Consider the following 22,398-nt stretch of genomic DNA (forward strand, 5'->3'; position numbering starts at 1 on the left):
TGGCGGTAGAATGGTGAATATAACGCCCCTCTCTCCCCAAGGTATGCTCTTCAGTTAGTGCTTGTTAATCTGGAGATAAAATAGTATATGGTAACCTTTGTTAGAATGCAATTATAATAAAGAATTTGATTTAGTTCCCCAAATGTAAATATTTTCCCCAGTGTTTGTCCAATTGGACTTGTATTGGAATAGTTTCTTATCTTTCATAGTTTTTGTAGTAGGGTTTGGCTACTATTTTTTAATTCTTTAAATATGTTTTCATTAATGTTTTTTGTGTATTGAATTTACAAGTATATATTTTTAAAGTTATGTTTGTTTTTTAAATTGTATTTGGGTTTTTAACATTTTTTGTTTGTATTTTAGTCTTTGACATTTATTAGTTTTAGTAACTTATTTTTAAGAGGTATCATGTGTTTAAGAACTATATAGATTGTTTTAAAATTAATAATAATTATGCATGTTTATGTTATCTTTATTTTATATGAATTATTAATGATATTGTTTATCAAAATATAGTCATATTTCAAAACATGCATTTTATTGTATAATTTAATTGTAACATTTATTTATATAATTTTGAAAATGTACTTTGGAGTTGAAAGTATTTCTATTCATTCAAATATTTTGAATATCTCCACTGGGTAATTATAGTTAAAACTACATTTCCATAGAAAAAAGTTTTTTTGGTTTGATTATAACCTTATCGTCGTTTTACAAATCTTCATGAAACTTTCCAAACAACATGTGTTTCCATGTCAGCTCCTTCCTGGAAAGTTTCAGGGTGATCCATCAAGCAGGGGCTGAGAAAGAGGGGGGTTCCAAAACGTGTTTTCCCCATTCACTTTTTTATGGGAATTTAGACACGTACAGCCAAAACTGCTGAACGGATTTATACTAAACTTGACATAAAGCTAAATCTTGGTCCAGAAACTGCTTTTCGTGATTTGGTGTAAATTCATTCACTAGTTTTTGGAGAGATGAAGGGTCAACATGTATGTATAGATCATGCTGACAGATCTCAAGGTGAGATCTGATTGGATGCCATATTAGGACATCCCGGGACTGAGTACCCTGTCCTTGAAATAAATGGGAAATATAGTTGTAATGGGGCAAGGTAGGCATACCCTGCTGCCTTACCCTGGGCAAAGAAAATTGCAATTTATTTATCTGTCCTGCGGATCAGCGGATCCCTGCAATGATAAAAAAAAATGGCAGTCTCCCAGCTTCTATTAAATACCCATGGATTACCCAGGGCTGGTGGTGGAAACACATTTATATTTTAAGGTTACGGGGTGTGCAGTGCCCCTCCCTGGTCCTTATTGAGGCTCAGGGACTTCATTCACTGACAATGTAAATAATATAATCTCTTATGCACAGCAGGGGTTGGCTTTACATAACGTAATAAAATATTATTTTACGTTTAAAACAATCTAGAAATTCACTGACAAAAAACAATGGGGCATTTTTACAAGTCCCTTATGCTGCCAGTACGTCACTTTTTGTGACGCACGGGCAGCGCATTTCTCTGCCCCATATTTTCAAGGACAGGAAAAGCCACCCTGCAATGGCTTTTCATGTCCTTGTAAATACGGCCCCTTTTCACGCAGCACTTTGTGTGAAAAGGGCGTTCCATGTGACTTGCTGTGGGTGTACCCACGCAACACCCATGGAACCAGACACATTTCCAGATTTACGAGGATTCGTAAACTTGGAAATGCGCCAGTATGCTACGCCACCCTGGGGGTGGCGTAGCGAGGCACAATGAGGAGAAATGTGTTCATTTCTCCTCATTGTTTTCCTCTTTCAATGCATGCTGCATTCTACAGCCCGCATTGAAAGAGGAAAATGCCTGTAGTGATTGTTTTTGTGCAAGAAGATGCCCCTTCCTGCACAAAAACAATCTCCCCATGACGCAGGGATCCTTGCACCATGGTGCAAGGGTGCCTGCGCCGGCTCATGGCAGCTGTTTGTGCACCAGCGCAGGTGAGAGCACAGGAATGCGACATATCATTGTAAATATGTCGCATTCCTGTGCTCTGAAAGTGCTAAAGCGTGGCGAAGCCAAAGTGCTTGAAGTGCCACGCTGCGGCACCTTCTTGTAAATTTGCCCCAAAGGTAATCGTAATGTTATAGTTAGATAAATATGTCAATGACAACTTTAACATTTTGAACTAAAAAAAACAGAAAATCCCCAGTTAAAGTTACCAGAGCTAACTATAACGTGCGCCTTTGCCGTGCACTGCTTCTGACCTCACATATTATATCCCTTATGACATGTTCAATTACATCATTTATGACATCACTGATAACATCTCAAATGACATCATGACATGACTGACCACGAGCATGTATGTTTACTGGTGCTTAAAATGCATGGTTTATATATTTTCGCGAATGGAGTCTCATTTACCTTAGTGTCTTTCTGTCACATTTATTCTCAACAAAGGTTTATTATACAGGGGTCTCATCCAGAGCCCAGTGGTGCAGCAGGGCCCCAACCCTTCAGGGTGCCCTCCTTCAGCCCAAGGCCAATCCATACCTATGAGATATTACATTCTGCAGAGGCATTCCATCATTTTGAGTTATGCCACTGCTACTACCCCCCACGGTTTTGTATGTGCCATATAAATAGGCAAAATACGGTGCCCCGCTGCCTTCACTTAGGGCTATAGAGCTCTCACGGCCAAGAGACTCCCAATGAAGTCTTTCAGGCATCCCTGGCCTGCACCACCCCCACCCCTGGAGCTTGCTCAGCTACTTCACTTTCATTAGGCAAAGAGCAGAGGCAGTGCGGGTGGAGTCCGAGTGCAGCTAATCTCCTAAGTGAGTAACAGCTCTCTCTGGCAGAGGCCTGAGCAGGACATGCTAATGAGCATGGATGACAGGGAGCTGGGGGAATGGAGGAGGAGGGAGTGGAGAGGGTAGAGTGAAGGCTCTGATTAAGCGGAGAGGGTAGGAGGCTGGAGTGTGTGAGGGGTGTACACGGGAGCAGGAGGAATGCAACGGGAGAGAGTGAGAGGACAGAGGTCTGGAGAGAAAGAGAAATGATACATAGAAGTGAAAGAGGGCACAAGAACAGCAAAGATGGCCTGGGGCTGAGAGAGAAGAGGCTCAGAAACAGGGGCGAGTGCATAGGGTCTGGAGTCAGAGAGGGGGGGGGTGAACACAAAGCAGAGAGGACAGATTGCTGGGGGCGGGGAGTGGGAGAGAGAGAGAGCTAGAGAGAGAAAAAGAGAGATATCAGGAGGCTGACAGTGTAAAAAGTGCAGACAGAGCAGTCAGAATAGGTGCATGGGAAAGGTGGGGGGAGCAATAGAACAGTGAATCAGGTGAATATAGGAATTGAGTTCAGCAGATGGTGCATAACCTCTCCAGCGTAAGCCCTTTCTACCCAGCACCCGGAATGCTCTTCATTAGTCAGGAAACGCAGATCTTGGCAGCCTCAAAGCAGCCCATATTTTGGTCCAGGAGAGATAGGCTAGGACGGCTGGTCTGGCGGTGTGATGTCACTCTGGGTTGCTTACTGTAGGCAGGACTGCCTTTTTGAAACACTGGGGCACATTTACAACGGGATATTGCCACCAGAAAGTCACTTTTTCGTGTCATTGTGGTGGCGTTATCCCCTTCTCCTAATTTACAAAGCAGCGTTAACCCACTTAACATGGCTTAATGTTGCAGTGTAAATAAGGCCCCTTTTCACGCTTAACGTAGCGTGAGAGGGGATGCAAGGGTGTTGCAGTGGGCATTCTGCCTCAATACCCATTGCTTTTTAACACTGTCCCATATTTACAAGGCTGTGCCAGTGTCAAAAATTAAGGCCAGGTAAAACCTGGGGCCTCATTTATGAAAAGTGACGCATCGCTGCGTGAAAACAGCAATGCGTCACTTTTCACTGCACACTCCTTGCGACACCAATGATGCGTCATATTTAATGTATGACGCATCATGTCACAAGGACTTACAGATACGTCAGTATTTCTGACGTATCTGTAAGCGCAAAAGTGACGCATTGCTGGAGAGTGTCACAAAAGTGACGCAACTCCAGCAATGCGTCCTTTCACAGGGGGAAAGCCCCATGTGAAAGGGCTTGCGTCAGTCTTACGCCTGATGTGAGGCAGGCGCAAGATTTTGACGCAACAGCATCCTAAAAGTGACGCAGTGAAATCTCATAGATTTCACTGCGTCACTATTACGAGGCTTTTTGCGGGGGAACGCCCCCTCTGCATACATTATACCTGACGCAGGTATAATGTGGCGCAGGGGTTTAAAAAGTGACGCATCTACCTAGATGCGTCACTTTTTAAATATGGCGCAACAAGGCGCTTATTTTACGCCGCTGGTGCGTCACAATAAGTGACGCACCGGCGGCGCAAAACTGACGCAAGGCCTCATAAATAAGGGCCCCAGTATTTTGCTCTTTCATTCTGCAGCACACATTGAAACAGCATATCACATTTAAAGATTGTTTATGTGCAGGATGGTGTCCCTTCCTGCACATAAACAATCACTCCTGCAGCGCAGGCACCCTTGCAACATGGCGCAGGGGTGCCTGCGAATGCGCAAGCCAGCTTTTTTAGCACCAGCACTAGAGGAATACTTTGCATTCCTGCGTTTACAAATGGAGGAGCGCTGCGTTACCAATCTTGGAGGGACACCGCTCTCTGACATTTTATTGTAAACATCCCCCACTGTTTCTTCTGTACACAGAGTCTGAGATGAAAGTTTTCCTGGTCACTTCTTTTAGTGAGTCTAAAGGCTCTGCGGGTAACAGGGTTCCTGGACCCCATAGTAGGAGTACAAAACCCACAGAAAGGCTCTGAGGTTTACAAACCCTGCCTGAGGGTTTGTAAACTGTGTGGCACAAGCGCTTGGACACTAGTTAGACCCTGTGTGAGATTGTCAGACCAGGTATTGGGTTTAAAAACTCCACGGAGGAGCAGCAAGGGCTTATGACTGAAGGCAGAACTCAGCATTGAAGGGAATAAATTCAACAAAGTTGAATGTAGTATACTCTAAGAAGTTGAGTAGTTGGTTGACTGGGGTGTGATCCCTGATGAAGAAGCAATCACAATCCTTGTCAGAGTAAGGCACAAGCCAACCCCAAATTAACCTGACCTCAACCCTCTGGTAGTTTGGTACAGAGCAGTGAGGCTTAATGTATACGCAATGCAACACTTCAAACAATATTAAAGTGGAAACACCGCTAAAAAGGATTCTACACCAAGTTAGTAAATAAATAACTTAGTTTAATAAATAAAACAACACCAAAATGACAAAAATCCAATTAATGGAACAGGAGATATACAATTTTAAAGATGTTGGTGAAAATAGCACCTAAAAGCATAAACCACCAACTCTGGATATCTGGTCGCACCAGACCGGTACAAAGTCACAAGTTTAGGCAGTCTGTGATGGAGCAGCGGCCAGTTGAGTATGCTGAACAAAGTACCTTAAATCCTGGTTAATGGAGCATTGTGACGATTCACTTCGAAGGTGCATTGTGCCTCCAAAGCAATGTATCTGTTCCAAGATGCTGCAAGGCTGCAGTGTGAGGTCCTGTGTTGTCGTTGAGGGTCCCATCAAAGAGGGCTCGCAATCCAAAGCCCGGCATCAAGAATGTGTCACACAGTCAAGGTGATGCGTTAGTTCCGAGGAGCTGTGAAGCTGCAATGCTGATTTCATTGTTGTCGAGGCTGCTGTTGATGAGGGATGCGAGTACCTGTGCCATTGTTGCATTGCTCATCGGAGGTTCCAAAGGGCTGGGATGCAATGTGGATCTTCTTGATGTGTCCAATCAAAGCAGCAAGAATGATGTGGCAGCTCTGCTCATGTTTGCACTGTGGAGCAGAGTAGGTGCGTTGGTTCCGCTGGATTACAGAGGTTGACAGAGCACCTTTAGCCAATTCCAAAGGTCCAACACTCGGCTCCAACTGCAAATGCCAGGTTATTGGAAGCCTGTTGTGGTCCTGAAGCTTCCAATCAGGAGGGCTGCCAACTAGCCCATGCAATCACTCTGGGTTCAAGAGATGGAGGCCCAGTTCTTCTCACCCAGGCAAGAGGGTAGCAGGCAACAGGTCAGCACAGAAGGGCAGCAGCCCTTCATAGCAGAAGTCCTTCATCCTGATAGTATCTATAGGTTACGACGTGTACTGAAAAATTGAGTTCCAGTATTTATACTTAGTTGAACCTTCGAAGTGGGGAGAAACTTACAGGGGCATGCCTTTGAAGTGCAAAGGTTCCCCGCCATCCTGACCCTGGCTTCAACCTAACTACAGAGGGTATGCAGCCCTTTGTGCAGAGACAGGAACCAGCCTACTTAACTGTAAGTTAGGCTGGCTCAGCTAATCACTCCCATACTGCAAGTGATGTCCCATCCAGTCACAACATTAGCTGCACATTGTATGTGGCTGTCTAGGAGGAATACACAAAGCCCAACTGTCTACTACACCCAGTCATGTAACCCAGAGACAGGCTGCAGGTACTAAATGGTTAAGTCAAGAAAATGGCAACTTTCTAAAAGTAGTATTTTCAAAATTGTAATTTAAAATCCAAGTTCCCCATAAATTAGGATTTTCCATTACAATTCCAGGGACGCCAAACATGAAATGGCCACCACTTCCCATTTGAACATTGCACTTGTAAAATGTAATAAGGTAACTCCAGTGTTATCCTATGGGTGAGGTGGGCCTTACAGTGGTAAAAAAAAAAAGTAAAAGTTTTTCCCTACCTGGACATGCAAGCCGTGAAAGCCCATGTCTTGATTTTTAAATACATTGCGCCCTGCCCGATGTGCTGATCAAGACTTACCCTAGGGGTGACATATGCATTAAGAAGAAAGTTTTGGGCCTGGCAAAAGGCTTACTTTGCTAAGTAGAGTTGGCAGTTTAAAACTGCACACACACACAGTCTGCAATGGCAGGCCGGAGACATGTTTAAAGTGCTACTTAATTGGGTGGCGCAATCAGTGCTACAAGCCCACTTGTAGCTTTCATTTTACAGCCCCTGGGCACAGGAAATTCCAGTTTAGTCGGGACTTACAAGTAAACAAGATATGTTAATTGGGTCTAGGCCAATCTAACATGTTTTAAGGAGAGAGCCCATGCACTTTAGCACTCATTAGCAGTGGTCCAGTGTGTATAGTCTTATGGTCAGCAAAAACAAAGAAAAACCGGAGGTCGGAAGGCAAAACGTTTGGGAGAAAATCACACCAAGGATGCCAGGTCTAACATAGATCAATACAAAATCACTAAAAACTATATATTATTATTATATATATATACTAGCAGCCAGTCCCGACGTTGTCCGGGTATGAATTGCTGCCGGCCAGTAGTATATTGTTTTGTAGGATTTCGTTTTGATAGCATTTCTTATCTGTGACAGGCCTGTGAAACGCTCCGATTCACAGTGCACTGCTGATGCACTTAGGAGTGCGCGTTCAGTAGTGTGTGAACTCGAGTTTCCTTACTTTATTTTTCCTTGCAATATTATATAGTGCGAACTCAACATGGCATGAGCACAATTTACGTTACAAAAGAACACATTCATTTGTGGTAGGCACGGGGAGACAAAGCGGTTTGCCTGGAATCACAGGATGTTGAGCTGATGCCGAGATTCGAACGTAGCTCCCCAGCTCTAAAGTTCGCAATTCTAGAACTTGTGGCGGGAGGTGTGTCTAAAAGTGTATGTCGGTGCTGGCAAACAATGAGAAAGACCTGTGCATTTTTCAAATGGGTGGTGAAAAAATATGAGTATGTTGCTGGAGATGTGGGCCGTCGTGCCACCAATGTACTTACTGGGGGAGGGTAAACACCCATTATTCCGCAACTTTCTTTCCGCATACCATCACTCCGCATACTTTCAATACGAAAGTACCATGACTCCGCAATGCCATTATAATGCATGGCATTACATTTTATATGCTTTTACCACGCATACATTTACAACGAAATTCATTGTAAATGCATGAATGGTAAAAGCATGTTTTTTTAATGTTTGGATAATGTAAGTATGGGTATAGGGGTATATGTTTTGGGGTACTGAGGTATATGTTTTGGGGTGTTTGGATATTTTAAGGGTTCAGATATAGTTTTGGGTTGTGGGTTACAGGGGTAGTTTTAGGGTTTAGGGATAGGTATGGGTTTTGGAGTACAGGGGTATTTTATAGGGTTCAGGGCTAGGTTTGTGTTTTGGGGTATAGGGGTATTTTTAGGGTTCAGGGGTAGGTGTGGGTTTTGGGCTACAGGGGTATTTTAAGGGTTCAGGACTAGGTTTGGGTTTTGGGATACAGGGGTATTTTTAGGGTTCAGGGCTAGGTTTGGGTTTTGGGGTACAGGGGTATTTTAGGGTTCTGGGGTAGGTTTTGGTTTTGGGGTACATGGTTATTTTTAGGGTTCACGGCTAGGTTTGGGTTTTGGGGTACAGGGGTATTTTTAGGGTTCAGGGGTAGGTTTGGGATTTGGGGTACAGGGGTATTTTAAGGGTTCAGGGCTAGGTTTGGGTTTTGGGGTACAGGGGTATTTTAGGGTGCAGGGGTAGGTTTGGGTTTTGGAGTACAGGGGTATTTTATAGGGTTCAGGGCTAGGTTTGGGTTTTGGGGTATAGGGGTATTTTTAGGGTTCAGGGGTAGGTGTGGGTTTTGGGCTACAGGGGTATTTTAAGGGTTCAGGGCTAGGTTTGGGTTTTGAGGTACAGGGGTATTTTTAGGGTTCCGGGCTAGGTTTGGGTTTTGGGGTACAGGGGTATTTTAGGGTTCAGGGGTAGGTTTGGGTTTTGGGGTACATGGTTATTTTTAGGGTTCACGGTTAGGTGTGGGTTTTGGGGTACAGGGGTATTTATAGGGTTCAGGGCTAGGTTTGGGTTTTGGGGTACAGGGGTATTTTTAGGGTTTAGAGATAGGTTTGGGTTTTGGGGTACAGGGTATATTTATAGGGTTAAGATGGGTTAGTGTTTAAGGGTGTTGGGGTATTTGAAGGAGTAAGGGTGGGTTATGATTATGGGATGCAGAGGTATTTAAAGGGAGCAGGGTGGGATTAGCACACGATATGAGACATGGCATGAAGGGCGGAACGTACCACACGCCCCCAGCATTTGTCACGCCCCCAGCACACGCCCACAGCACAACGCAGACACACCCACAAGGGACTACTTTGCTGGCACGGGTCTTTTACCTTTTAAATGTATATGGTGGGCATCTGCATAGCCTATGTCCTTCTGCTGCAACTGCCCTTTCCAACGCTGTATTGGGTGTTGTGATTGGTGCTGTGGTTCCTGAGATTACCCACCTCAAAGGTTTGGGCTTTCTCTTTATTATATTAGTACTAGCAGCCCGTCCCGACCTTGTCCGGGAGCAACAGGCTGCCCCGACCCCCACCTGCCCCGACATTGTCCAGCAGCCCGGGACCCCGCCCGGCCCATCCCCCGCCTGCCCCGACCCCCACCTGCCCCGACATGGGTCCCCTTACCTCAGTCGCCGCTCCCCCCGCCTGTCCGCTGCTGATATACTGCTTTAAATATGTCCTGTTCTTCTTTGCAGAGGTGTACAGCTGACCAATCCGTTCTACAGAGTGTTCATTGGCTGGGAAAGCTTACATCATAGCTAATCTTTTTGGCCTAGAGGTGTGTTAATGATTGCTGTTTCACCATAAAAACACTGGATTCATCTCTTTTCTCCTGCAGCCCGGACCCCCGCCCAGCCTGTCCCCCGCCTGCCCCGACATGGCTCCCCTTACCTCAGCCGCCGCTCCTCCCGCCTGTCCGCTGCTCACACCGCCGCTGGCCTGTCTGCTGCTCCTCACGTCACCGCTCCTCCCCCGCACCATGTCCGCCGCTTCCTTACCTCAGCCGCCGTTCCTCCAGCCTGTCCGCTGCTCGCACCGCCGCTGGCCTGTCCGCTGCTCCTCACGTCACCGCTCCTCCCCCGCACAATGTCCCTGCTCCTCGTCGCGCTCCTGGACGCCGCTCCTTCCCCGCGCTCCTGACGTGAGCACGCATGTCGCGGCCGGCTCTACTTCAGAGGGACTACTTTTTTTTTACTGTAAATTTTTTTTAATAACGTTTTTTTTAATTTATATAGCCTATAACCATCTACACACCCTGATGATTCAAACTGTGTATCCGGTGTGTGGATTGGCGCTGTGGTTCCCGAGTTTACCCGCCTCAAAGGCTGAAAGTTCTTCCTTTATTATAGTAGTATATGTATATATGTATATATATATATATATATATATATATATATATATATATATATATATATATATATATATATATATACCACAAAAGCTTGCCCGGAACCTGGAATGAGGAAGCCACAATCAGGAAAATATAATTATGCCGCTTTAATGATGATGCAAACAGCGAAAGAACAGCTTGCTGCCTCACAAGAATAATGTCCAGATCTGACGCGTTTCATGCTATCTGCAGCACTTCTTCAAAGGGGTGAGGACTTACTGCGAATGAAACCAGTCTTTCATCCCTGCACTCCTTTGCACTTCCTAACCCCCGCCTCAGTGGGCGTGGCCATGAACATGGCCCGATGGTTCTTGTAGTGCAGGGGTTTTCCTCCAGTGAGTTGCCTGTTTCATTCTCTGTGCAAATGAAATAAAATCCCGGGTTGTGGGTTCTGCATACTGAGGTGTCTTCATCATTGCTGCTGGTTTTCTGGTCCACACAAGACCTGCTAGTACCGTTCATTTTTATAGGTAACTCCTGAGAATATAGCATGTTACATCGCATGCTATAACATCGCGTTCTATTCCAACACGGTTGTTACAATGACCGCGTTGTTAGATAGAACGCGATACCTTTACATCGCAAGTCATTAGATCAACTTGCTGTAGGGGGCGCGCTGGAATTAGGAATAGTATAATTTACTATTCCAACTCCAGCCTGCACATCAGTAGGGAAGGTGTTGGAATAGTAAATTATACTATTCCTTAGGTTAGAGCGCCCCCTATAGCAAGTCGATCAAATGCCTTGCGATGTAAAGGCGTCGCGTTCCAACAACGCGGTCGTTGTTACGACTGCGTTGTAATAGTTACGCAATGTGATGACAGCATTGTAAATGCTATTTCCCAACTCCTGAGCCTCCGACTCTCACGGTATAATAATGATATCTGGCTTTATCATATCATCCTTCTGTTGATTCCGACCCAATTTCTTGAACCTTTATTCTTAAGACATGTGGTTCACGTAGGCACCCTTGTGGTTACAAATCTCTTGTGTTCAATCACAGTTTCTACATCTGGAATTGTTACCTTCAGGATCAAATGCAATACTGCATATATGACTAGCAGAACATTTCCAGTAGGGGTCTCCAACCTTTTCTGTAAGAAGAGCTACTTATGTTTAATGAAAATGATCCTGAGCCTCGAATGTCACTGGAATAAATCACATTTGAGGCCATCACATACAAGATCCAGCAGTGAATGCCTCAATGCATCAGGCACAGTTGCCAGCAGTAATGTAAAAAAGGCTTTGTCAATGTGCAGCGCTTTTACATTGGTAATGAGTAACAGCTATAGTTGGAATGTCTCAGACATCAAGATAATAATATTAGGAAAAAGCCTCCCCAAAGCTGCATGATTTATAATCGAGATATTAGCTTGAAATATATTTTGGAAATTCAAATTCAATCTTTCTCATGATCACATTTTCATCTCTAATATACAATTTCCAATTTTGGTAGACATATAATAATTCAACCGAGCAGAAGCTTTTAGTTTATTAATGGGCGCTGCACACAGGAAAGCTGCTTATAGGTAGCTGGGGAGCTGCCAGGAGCTCCATGGCTCCTTGTTGGAGAAGCTTTGTTTACACAATATTCTAGCTGTGGTTTCCAAACCTGGACAAGTTACTCCAGATAAGACTTGAAGACCCTTTACACAATTCTCTGAATGAGGCCTTCAGAGGTGAACACAATATTGCATTCAAGACCTGCAGAATTACATGATATTCCAGATGCAGCCTCTAGAACTGGAAAAAAAGCAGCACATGTGAACTGCAGAATTAGACTCACTACTGCATAATCTGTTGTAAATGTGGTGCCTGAAGTTACGTTTCTTATATGGCACCATGAAGCAACTGCATACATACATTATAGAAAATAACATAACATAAGTTTGCAGATGTGATCTCCAGAACTTGCCACAGAACTGCAGATCAGAATTTCAATACCTTTACACATCATTCCGGGGGGTTTATTTACAAGAAACTGATGCATGTGCATGGATGTGTCAGTTTCCATGCGCCGGGGTCCGAAACGCTTGCACCACCAGGGATGCGCCGTATTTACAATACAGCGCACCGTGGCGCAAGGATTGACAGATGTGTCAGAAATATTTATGCATCTGTTGGCGCAAAAGTCACAAAATGCTTTAGTTTTGTCGCAAGCACGATGCAACTCCAGCAATGCATGGGAGGCCTATTCCTAATACACTGCGTCACTCCTTACGTCTGCTCCAAGCAGGCGAAGGGTTTTGACACAGTGGCGTCCTAGAAGTGGTGCAGTGAAATCTTGTAGATTTCACTGCGTCACTTCTACAAGGCTTTCCCACGTGGGAACACACACCCTGCATTAATTATGCCTGACGCAGGTATAATGTGGCGCAGGGCTTTACAAGGTGAGGCATTTCCCTAGATGCGTCATGTTGTAAATGGGCCGCAATGGGCATTTTTCACACCGCCACTGCGTCACAAAAAGTGACTTAATGGTGGCACAAAAGTGTCGCAAGGGGCTTGTAAATCTGTCCCCAGATTAATACTCTAGAACTAGGCACAATACTGCACAGGTGAAGGGCAGAACATTACATAATATTTCAGGCCTGTATATAGTGGTGCTCCTGTGCACAATATTGTACATAGAAGCTGAAGACGCAGATACAAATGTCCTGATGACACCCACAAAAATAGGCACTGGACTCCAGATGCGACCCTCTTGAACCGTACTCAATATTCTATATTGACCTCTACAATAAGGAACCACTCTGGACGTCACCCCCTGAACTGAATATAGTGTTCCAGACATGTCATCCAGTCAGACTCAATACTTTGGCTGTGTCATCAGAACTGGGATCAGAAGGGTTGACAAGGCTCCCTACACTGGGTATAATTCTCCGAACCTGGCTTGAAGAATGCATAAGATGTGTCCACCAGAACTATACACAATTCCTTGGCAGAAGCTTCAACAGTGATGTGTAGACCGGAACACAAGTTCACTTAGTTGGATATTGTCAATGGCTCGATCAGGGCTTTAAGTGGGCCGGGTCTCACCAGATCTGAGCACCGGCAGTTTTTTTACGGATGCCTCGAAACGTGTCTCTATTGGGCTCTGTTTTGTGCCCTGGCACAGGAGGTCCGTTTTTTTCAAGCGTTTCTCTCTGGATTTCTCTTCTCTTTCGGAACTAAGGAGCAGCAACATCGTCGTGGTGTCACCTGGGCTTTATGTAGAAGCTTTTTCAATATTATATACAAGCCACAGTTGCTGCCTATTTATCTTATGCAACTAACAACCATTGACAAAAGCCAATAGTCCTGACTTGTTGTAAGTATGATGTTTCTTGTTGTATCATATATCTGGATGCAATGACAGAAACAACAAAATACCAGTCGGGCGGCACACTATGCTAAGCACAAACTTTTAGCTAACGTTTTTTAAGCCGCGCCCTTAATTACAATGGACATTCCCCCTTGAACGACCCCCCCAGTTTTTTCATCCCACTTAAAGCCCTGGGCTCGATAAAACAAATGTTCTCTTGCGCGTTTTGGGATCGCGGCAACCCGTTTCGGAAGCTGCAATATGGCACACACCAGAAGAAAATGGCCGGAGGGTGTATGGATGTTGCAAAGAGCCACTAAAAAGAGGACAACACCTTGCCGCACAATAATCTTCCAGAATGAATTGTAGAGGTAGGCACAACACTGCTGTGAAAGCATAGCCGAAAGGCAAAGATTTGATGAAAAATGGGACACAGGGAGCAACAAAAACTGCAGCAGGAACTGAAGAAGAGCTGACACAGGAAAAAAGGGCAACGTCGCCAGGAATAAATAAGGAAACCAATATATGCAGAAGTCTCCATTCAATATTTGGATAGCCAGATGATCTACCGATTTGCATATCCTTTGCATGATCATCCAGTTTAAAGTGAAAGGAAAGCCAAAACCACAATAACGGAATGAGTGATCAGAAGCTGCCATCTTGGAATGGGAAAAGCCTGTGGAAAAGCCCTCCCCGCCCCCCCCCCCCCCCATTGAACTGGTTACCTGCTCCCAGAAGCCAGACTGTGAGCAGACACCAACATTCAAAGAACTGCACACCCTGCTACCCAATTAGGGACCATGCAGCTGAGTATCAAGGTACCACCATCAGCAAATGCTGACATCAGGGAAAGCCAGCAAAACTAGGAGCCAACATACACGTGGGCCACGCGGCCAGCTGATGTCAGAGCTGCAAGCAAGCCCACTGTATCAAAGAAGGCCCAACATTGGGAATGATGACACACTCGGTGCCAACAGTTGCTACTGTGTGAAGGCACCACGCTTTGCACCCCTTCCATGCTCATGACAAGGTCAACTCGCCATGGGTTTTACCTGCCCTGTGCTTATGACGAGTTGACCTTGTCATGAATAATGGAGCTTTCAAAAAGTCAGCACCGGAGGGGAAAACCCCCTAGCAGCCAAGGTGTTTTAAAGGATGCTAAGGGGTTTTCCCGTCCCATGCTGCATTTTTCAAATTCCCATTGTTCATGACAAGGTCAACTCGTCATAAGCACAGGGCAGGTAAAACCCATGACGAGTTGACCTTGTCATGAGCATGGAAGTGGGTTAAGTACTTGCAGGTAAAACAGCTATAACTATCACTATGCACTCAAAGTTCCTCTTGTTTTCTCTAGCAACCTTACTCACTTTTGGCTGACTTGGAGGTCAGCAGTTTTGGTGAGCCATGAGATACCTTGCATATTCACATGGTGGAACCAAAGAAAGCTGTGCAGCTGTGGACTTGCCTAGCAGGCATTCTGCCACTGCCCCCTGGGCCAGCTTGGAAGGACCATTGAGTGGGCCAGTATTTTTCCTCTATCACTGTAGCTGGGTGATGAAACTTGGCTTATTAATTTTGGATTAAAGGGAGTCCTGTCTAGAAGAGCTCCCTAGGTCATCACGACACGCTTCCTAGACCATGTTGGATTACCCTGACAGGTAAAGGCGCAAAAGACTTTGCCCTAGGGGGTAGTGGATGAATGACAGCCTTGAAGCTCAGTTTGTGGGACCATCCTCCTCCTCTGACCGGTACGCTTCTTACTCTCAAAAAGCTGCAGTGAGTCCTCCAAGTAGCAGTTATGAGAGGGCACTCACTCCTCCTTGACAAAGGCTTAAAAGATGCCCGTGGGTATGGAACTACACGTGCCAGGACCTTAAGTAAGCTGGTAAAGACCGCTTTTTTCTTGTCACTGGACACATCGTTTCCTTTTTTACCACCAGCCTGGAACACAGCTAATCGGATGGAAACTTATTCTGGATTCTGTGATGACTGGAGATCTATATGGAAGTCCACAGAGGGCTGTGGGAGGGTGGTTCATGTGGATGTGTCTGCATCACGAATGGCTGTGGCATCTGCCACTCCCCTGGCAAGATCTGGGTCTGAAAAAGCACTTCTTACAACAAACAGTCAGTTACCTAGGCTGCTGAGAGAGATTGTCCCTGAAGCAGTGAAAATATTTCAGGTGTCATAAGAAACGGATTCTTCTGTTTACGCCCCCCTCTGTTGGTGTGTGTTGGTGTGGAGAGGTCATCAAACAAATCAAGCAACACTTATCTAGTCAGCTGAGGCACAGCTTGGTGCGCACAAGACAAATGTTTGGGTCTGTTAAAAAGTGAAGTCCTTGCACCGATTTCCTTGCACCAGGGCCACTTTCTTGTTGCATGAGAGAAATTGTCAAGCACCAGTGCCACATTCATAGTTTGCCAATTGACATATTCTCACGCACAGGGCCACAGTCATGGTTTGATAATTGGTAGATTCACACACACCAGGGCCACATTCAAGGTTTGCATATTGACAGATTCTCACTCACCATGGGGAACATTCATGGTTTGTCTATAGTCAGATTCTCACTCACCAGGGCCACATTCATGGTTTGTTTATAGTCAGATTCTCACTCACCAGGGCCACATTCATGGTTTGTTTATAGTCAGATTCTCACTCACCAGGGCCACATTTATGGTTTGTTTATAGTCAGATTCTCACTCACCTGGGGCACATTCATGGTTTGTTTATAGTTGGATTCTCACTCCCCTGGGGCACATTCATGGTTTGTTTATAGCCAGATTCTCACTCACCTGGGGCACATTCATGGTTTGTTTATAGTCAGAATCTCACTCACTTGGGGCACATTCATGGTTTGTTTATAGTCAGATTCTCACTCACCTGGGGCACATTCATGGTTTGTTTATAGTCAGATTCTCACTCACCATGGGGAACATTCATGGTTTGCTTTTTGACAGATTCTCACTCAACAGGGCCACATTCATGGTTTGCATATTGACAGATTCTTACTCACCATGGGGAACATTCATGGTTTGCTTTTTGACAGATTATCACTCACCAGGGCCACATTCATGGTTTGCATAATGACAGAATCTCACTCACCATGGGGAACATTCATGGTTTGCTTTTTGACAGATTCTCACTCACCAGGGGAACTTTCATGGTTTCTTTATAGTTAGATTCTCACTTACCAGGGGCACGTTCCTGGTTTTCTTATTGACAGATTCTCACTCACCAGAGGAACATTCATGTTTGCTTATTGACAAGATTCTCACTCACCAGGGGAACATTCATGGTTTGCTTATTGACAGATTCTCACGCACTAGGGTCACATTCGTGGTTTGTTAAGTGATAGATTCTCACTCACCAGGGGAACATTCATTGGTTGCTTATTGACAGATTCTCACTCACCAGGGAAACATTCATGGTTTGCTTTTTGACAGATTCTCACTCACCAGGGGAACGTTCATGGTTTGTTTATAGTCAGATTTGCACTCACCAGAGGCACGTTCATGGTTTACTTACTGACAGATTCTCACACACTAGGGTCACATTCGTGGTTTGTTAATTGACAGATTCTAATGCACCAGGGGCATCATGGTTTGATGAGTGACAGATTATCATGCACCGGTGACGATTTTGTGGTTCACGAGAAAGTGATATTCATGCAGCAAGGTCACTGTCTTGATTCATGAGAGAGATATTATAATACACCAGGGCCAGTTTGTGGCTTGCAGAGGGAGAGATTGTCATGCAGAAGGGAAACGTTTAAGGTTTTCTGAGTATTCTATTGAACCAAGGTCACCTTCCTGGTTCATGAGAAAGAGATCCCCGATATCCAGGTCCGCTTTCTTGGTTCATGAGGGAAAGAGAGTTTATTATGCACCAGGGCTCATTAGAAAGAGATTCTCGTGCACCAGATCCACTATCCTGGTTTGCAGACAGAGATATTCTCATACAGCAGGGCCACTTTTTGGTTTCATGAGAGAGAAGGAGATTTGCATGCACAGGTGCCACTTTCTTGATTCACAAGAATGAGCTTCTCGTGCACCAGGGCCGCTTTCCTGGTTTGTGGAAGGAGAGATTCTCATGAAGCAGGTCTACTTTCTTGTTTCAAGAGAGTGAGAAAGATGCTCATGCTTCAGGGCCACTCTCTTGTTTCACGAGAAAGAGATTCTGGTGCACCAACGCCACTTTCCAGGGGTGCAGAGGCAGACATTCTCATGCATCAGGGCCACTTTCTTGTATCACGAGAAAGAGATTCTGGTGCACCAGGGATGCTTTCCTGGTTTGCGGAGGGAGAGATTCTCATGAAGCAGGGCCACTTTTGTGTTTCAAGATAGAGAGAGAGATGCTCATGCATCAGGGCCACTTTCTTGTTTCACGAGAAAGAGATTCAGGTGCACTATGCCCACTTTCCAGGTTTATGGAGGGAGTGACTCTCATACTTCAGGGCCATTTTCTTGTTTCACGAGAAAGAGATTCTGGTGCACCAGGGCCACTTTCCAGGTTTGCGGAGGGAGAGATTCTCATACATCAGGGCAACTTTCTTGTTTCACGAAAAAGAGATTCTGGTGCACCAGGTCCACTTCCCAGGTTTGAGGAAAGAGAGATTCTCATGAACCAGGGCCTCTTTTCTGGTTCTGTGTCAGATTTTTCAAGCGCAACAGCCACTTTCCTCTGTTGCTAATGGAGAGATTGACAAACATCAGGGTCACAACCTGGGCTCGTGAATGAGAGAGATTCTCACGAATCAGGACTAAGTTCCTGGTCTGCTGAGAGCCAAGTTCTCATACACCAAGGATCCATTTGGTGGTTTATTGACAGGGATTCCAGGAGGAATAGAGGGAGTCCCAGAGCCAGAGGTCCATGCCCCAGCAGGTACTTCTTCCTGTGTACCCATTGAGGCACCAGCCAAACTCTGCTCAATGGTAATGGAACTGTGTTTGCATTTCTGTATGCTTACAGTGAATCCAGATTGCCCAAAACTAGCAGTGTGGCTTGTAAGCACTCTGGAAAATAACTAAACAGACAAACATTAATGCACACGCACAAGCACACTGTTGTGCATGTAAACATGTGCACCTCTCCCCATGTCTCTACATCTTGAATCCTGGATTCATTAGAGACGGAGTGATGTTTGTTGTCGGAAGGGGGCCCAGTTGGTCTGGAAATAGAGTCCCATTCATCGCTTGAGCTAGTTTTGAGATCAACTGACCAAAAACAAAGCACAGTTCTACAGCAACAGGTGTTCAGCCACCAATACCCCAATGAAGAAAATACACTCAGAAGGAAAGAGCCATGGACCTCGGAGCTATCTAAATTACGTTTGTTTTGTTTCTTTAGTACGCACTAAACAAATCAATCGCATCTAAGCAGTAGTGGCCAGTACTAAGCACGGGTGGTGGGGCGTGGGGGCGGGAGTGAATATGTGAATGAAAAAAATAAATTTAAACTCACTTACCTGAATGCCTCCGGGTGCTGCCGCCTCTGCTCCGTCTCCTACACGCCGCAACAATAAGCTCCGAGCTTTCCAGAAGCCGCTGTCCAATCAGAACGCTGCCTTAAGCAGTGTTGTGATTGGTCTGAGTGCCATGGTTCGGCGCTCAGACAGGGACTTGGAGGCTTTGCATGTTCCTCACCTGGTTGTGTAATGCAGCCGGTGGGGAAGATGCGAAGTGTGCCTGATGGTTTGACCGGCTCTCTTGGGCTGGTCAAACCGTCATGCGCACGTTAGAGTGTGCTTTACACTCGTCCCCTTCCCCCTGCACTGCCCAGCTCGTTCCACCCGCCCTGACCCGCACCCGAGCAGGAAGGAAAATGATAATAACGTTAGTTATTATAGTTTTCATGTTCATTTTTACACTGCTCACAGAGCAGCGTGCCGACGCTCCACCTTAGCCTTAGCGGAGGAGATGCCACTGCATTTAACCTCATGCGCGCTAGCCTAAGTCTCCTCGCACGCTAAAATTCGCGAAAACGCATATTACGTGACGAGCTGGGCTCGTCATCAGCGTGCGAGGAGGCTACGCCATGACAAGCCCAGCTCGTCATCAGCGTGGAAGGGGTTAAGCACTTCTCAAGAAGAGTCAGTGGTGCATGTAATTACAGCAAAATGTATGAATCGAATAAATAATTCTGTTTGTGAAGCATTGTCAAATTCTGATCTGTTTACAAGTTTTCAGCAGTTTCTCCTATTAGAATGCATGTCTGCTCCTAGTGGAGGCTTAGCTCTCAAAACAACATCATCAAAAATCTCTTCGCTTAACACATAACTGGGTTTAATTGACTAAGCCCACTAGAATTCAAATGTAATTAAGCTGTCCATGTTCTTGCCTGAAGTACCCAAATTCTTTGCTAAATATAAGCGAGTCACTAATACTAGACTGCAGTACCACATGGTAGGTATCTGCCTACATGCCCACTAGCATAGCTGCTTGCATGACTAGTCTGTTTGACCGCTTGCATGACCATATTTTTCATCCTTAAGCATCCTTCCTTTCTGTTCCCCTCACATGCATGCATAGGTGTAGCACCACATATAGTATAAGAACAAAATTCGGGTCCTCACACACAAAATCAACACCACTCATAGACATCACATGACAGGCACAACTTTTCATTCATTGAAGTTCTGCTGAGTAGCATGCTTCCTGTCTAAAGAGCAGGGGCAGCTTCTCCGTTTGAGCAGAGGGGCGTAGCCCCACCTGCTAGGAGTGCAGCAGGCACCCATGAATAAGTAAAATGGCATTCATTAAACATTGCAGTGCAAGGGCGGGGGACGGGGCTGAATCCTGCAATTGCAGTATTACAGCTGCCCCTTCAGTGCGCATGTCAGGTTGGCCAACTCTATTGCTATGGCCAGCCCAACATGCGCACTGTAAGCCCAGCAATTCCCTGGCTGTGAAACGCCGTGGGGATTGCTGGCACAGATCCCCAGCCTCAAAATAAGTCCTGGGTTAGCCTGCCCCCACCAATCCGGTAGCTGTTCTCAGCATGAAAGCAGCTCTGGGATTGGTTGTATTGGTGTCCACTAAGCAGGAAGGAAGTCCTTCCCTTTCCTGCTCATGGACACCGATCAGGGAGAGAGGTACACACCCAGGGAGCAGTATATGGTGAGTTTGTTGCCATAGTGCCTCACCATATTTTTATATTTGTAGCCACCACTGCTTCAGAGCACTTCAGCACCTCTCCAGCGGAAAGAAGCAGTGGGTTTACATAAATCACTATACAATACAATGCACTTTGACATAGTGGCTTAAGCATATTGAGCTACACAGTACTTTGTAGTAGAATTTACAGTATTACAAAACCTACGACAAATTACAATTCACAACTTGGTGCTTAATTTTCTGCCTCTACATTACCTATACCTATGTGTGTGGAGTTCTTCGCCCTGACTGTGGAGTCTCTGCATGCCTAATTATAGGTTTTAGTAGTAAATGTGATCGGGATGTAGGATAGTCGCTGAAAGAAGGGCCAGTCTTACCACAAAAGGGGATGGATTAGAGAGGCTTAAAGAGATTCAGGAAGGAGTTTAGGAAAGGACGTCACCCACCAACACGAAAGGAAGTCAATTGCTGTACTCAGGGTGGAGGAATGAACTTTCTCCAAAGTGTAAACTTACTCAAAAGGCCAGAAATGTCCAAAATGTACAACAGCATAAATTCTCACTTCTAAATTCTGGGCCATGAATTGACATTTAAATATTTGCTTGGTGATGGGCATCAGAGGGTGCCTGCGAAATGATCTCAAAGCCACAAAACACCCAGAGGAGGCCAATTCCTATTTATTTACATTCACAGTTCTGTACAATTTAAGCAGGAGCAGTATCATGTTAGCACCACCTATGTGTATGTATCCAGTGGTGCTTGTGTAGTACAAACCTAGCTGGGAAGCAATAGGATGCTGAACAAAGAGTAAACGAAAAGGGTTTACCAGATAATTTACTCTAAATTGGGTTAAAGTACGTTGTATTGTGGAGGCGGTATTGCTCCTAGAGGAAATATATGTTCATTTTTTTTCTCAATTGTAGGTGGATCCGGTCAGCTGGCCAGTTTATTTTTATTTTTTATTGATTTTCAATACAACAAGTATGGCTCTCACAGAACAAGCACAATGTACGTAGAATATCACACTGATACCCACCTCCCCGTTCAAACTAACAGGTGTAAAATGCACAACTTCCTCTAACACCCAGTTCAGCCATGCCCCTTCAAACCATAAAAAGCCCACCATTTGTCCCTGACCTTGCCATACTTGTGGGGACACCCATGTACATTATATATAGCATTTTCCAGTTTCACGCACCAGTCCATGCCTTTCTCCCTGGCCGCAATGGGAGGAGCGCTGGAGGAGTTCCAATGTTTGGCTGTGTCCCTCTTAGTCAGCAGTATACCCAACCCACCAGTGCCCTATCCCCAGCAGCTGGGCAGTTTTGATGTCTATGGGGATGGTGTTTCAGGTCCTGGGACCTTAGATGGAGAAGGCCTTATTTATTTCCTTCTCAAATGCCTTTGTCTCTAAGTCAAGTGATGTCCTGGCTTCTGTGCACCACTCTGCACCTGAGGCAGCCACTGCCCGTGCAGGTAAGAGCGGTGGGGTCGGGTGGGGGGGATTTCGACAGACAATGATGAGGGAAAATTAAATCAATAATTAATTGTTCTCCGTCTGTTGAAATACCCCCCACCAGGCCCCACCGCTCTTAACTGCAGGGGCCGCGGCTGACCTGAGACAGGTAATTGTTTGGTCAGATACATTGAAGAGTTGCTGCTGATGGCCTTGTAGGTGACAAGGGTGATGTAGAAGGTTATACTCACCTGGAGTTTGAACCAATGAAATTCCTTTAGTGATGATTTTCT

The sequence above is a fragment of the Lissotriton vulgaris genome, chromosome 1_1, assembly GCF_964263255.1.
Source record: "Lissotriton vulgaris chromosome 1_1, aLisVul1.2, whole genome shotgun sequence".
NCBI classification, from domain to species: Eukaryota; Metazoa; Chordata; class Amphibia; order Caudata; family Salamandridae; genus Lissotriton; species Lissotriton vulgaris.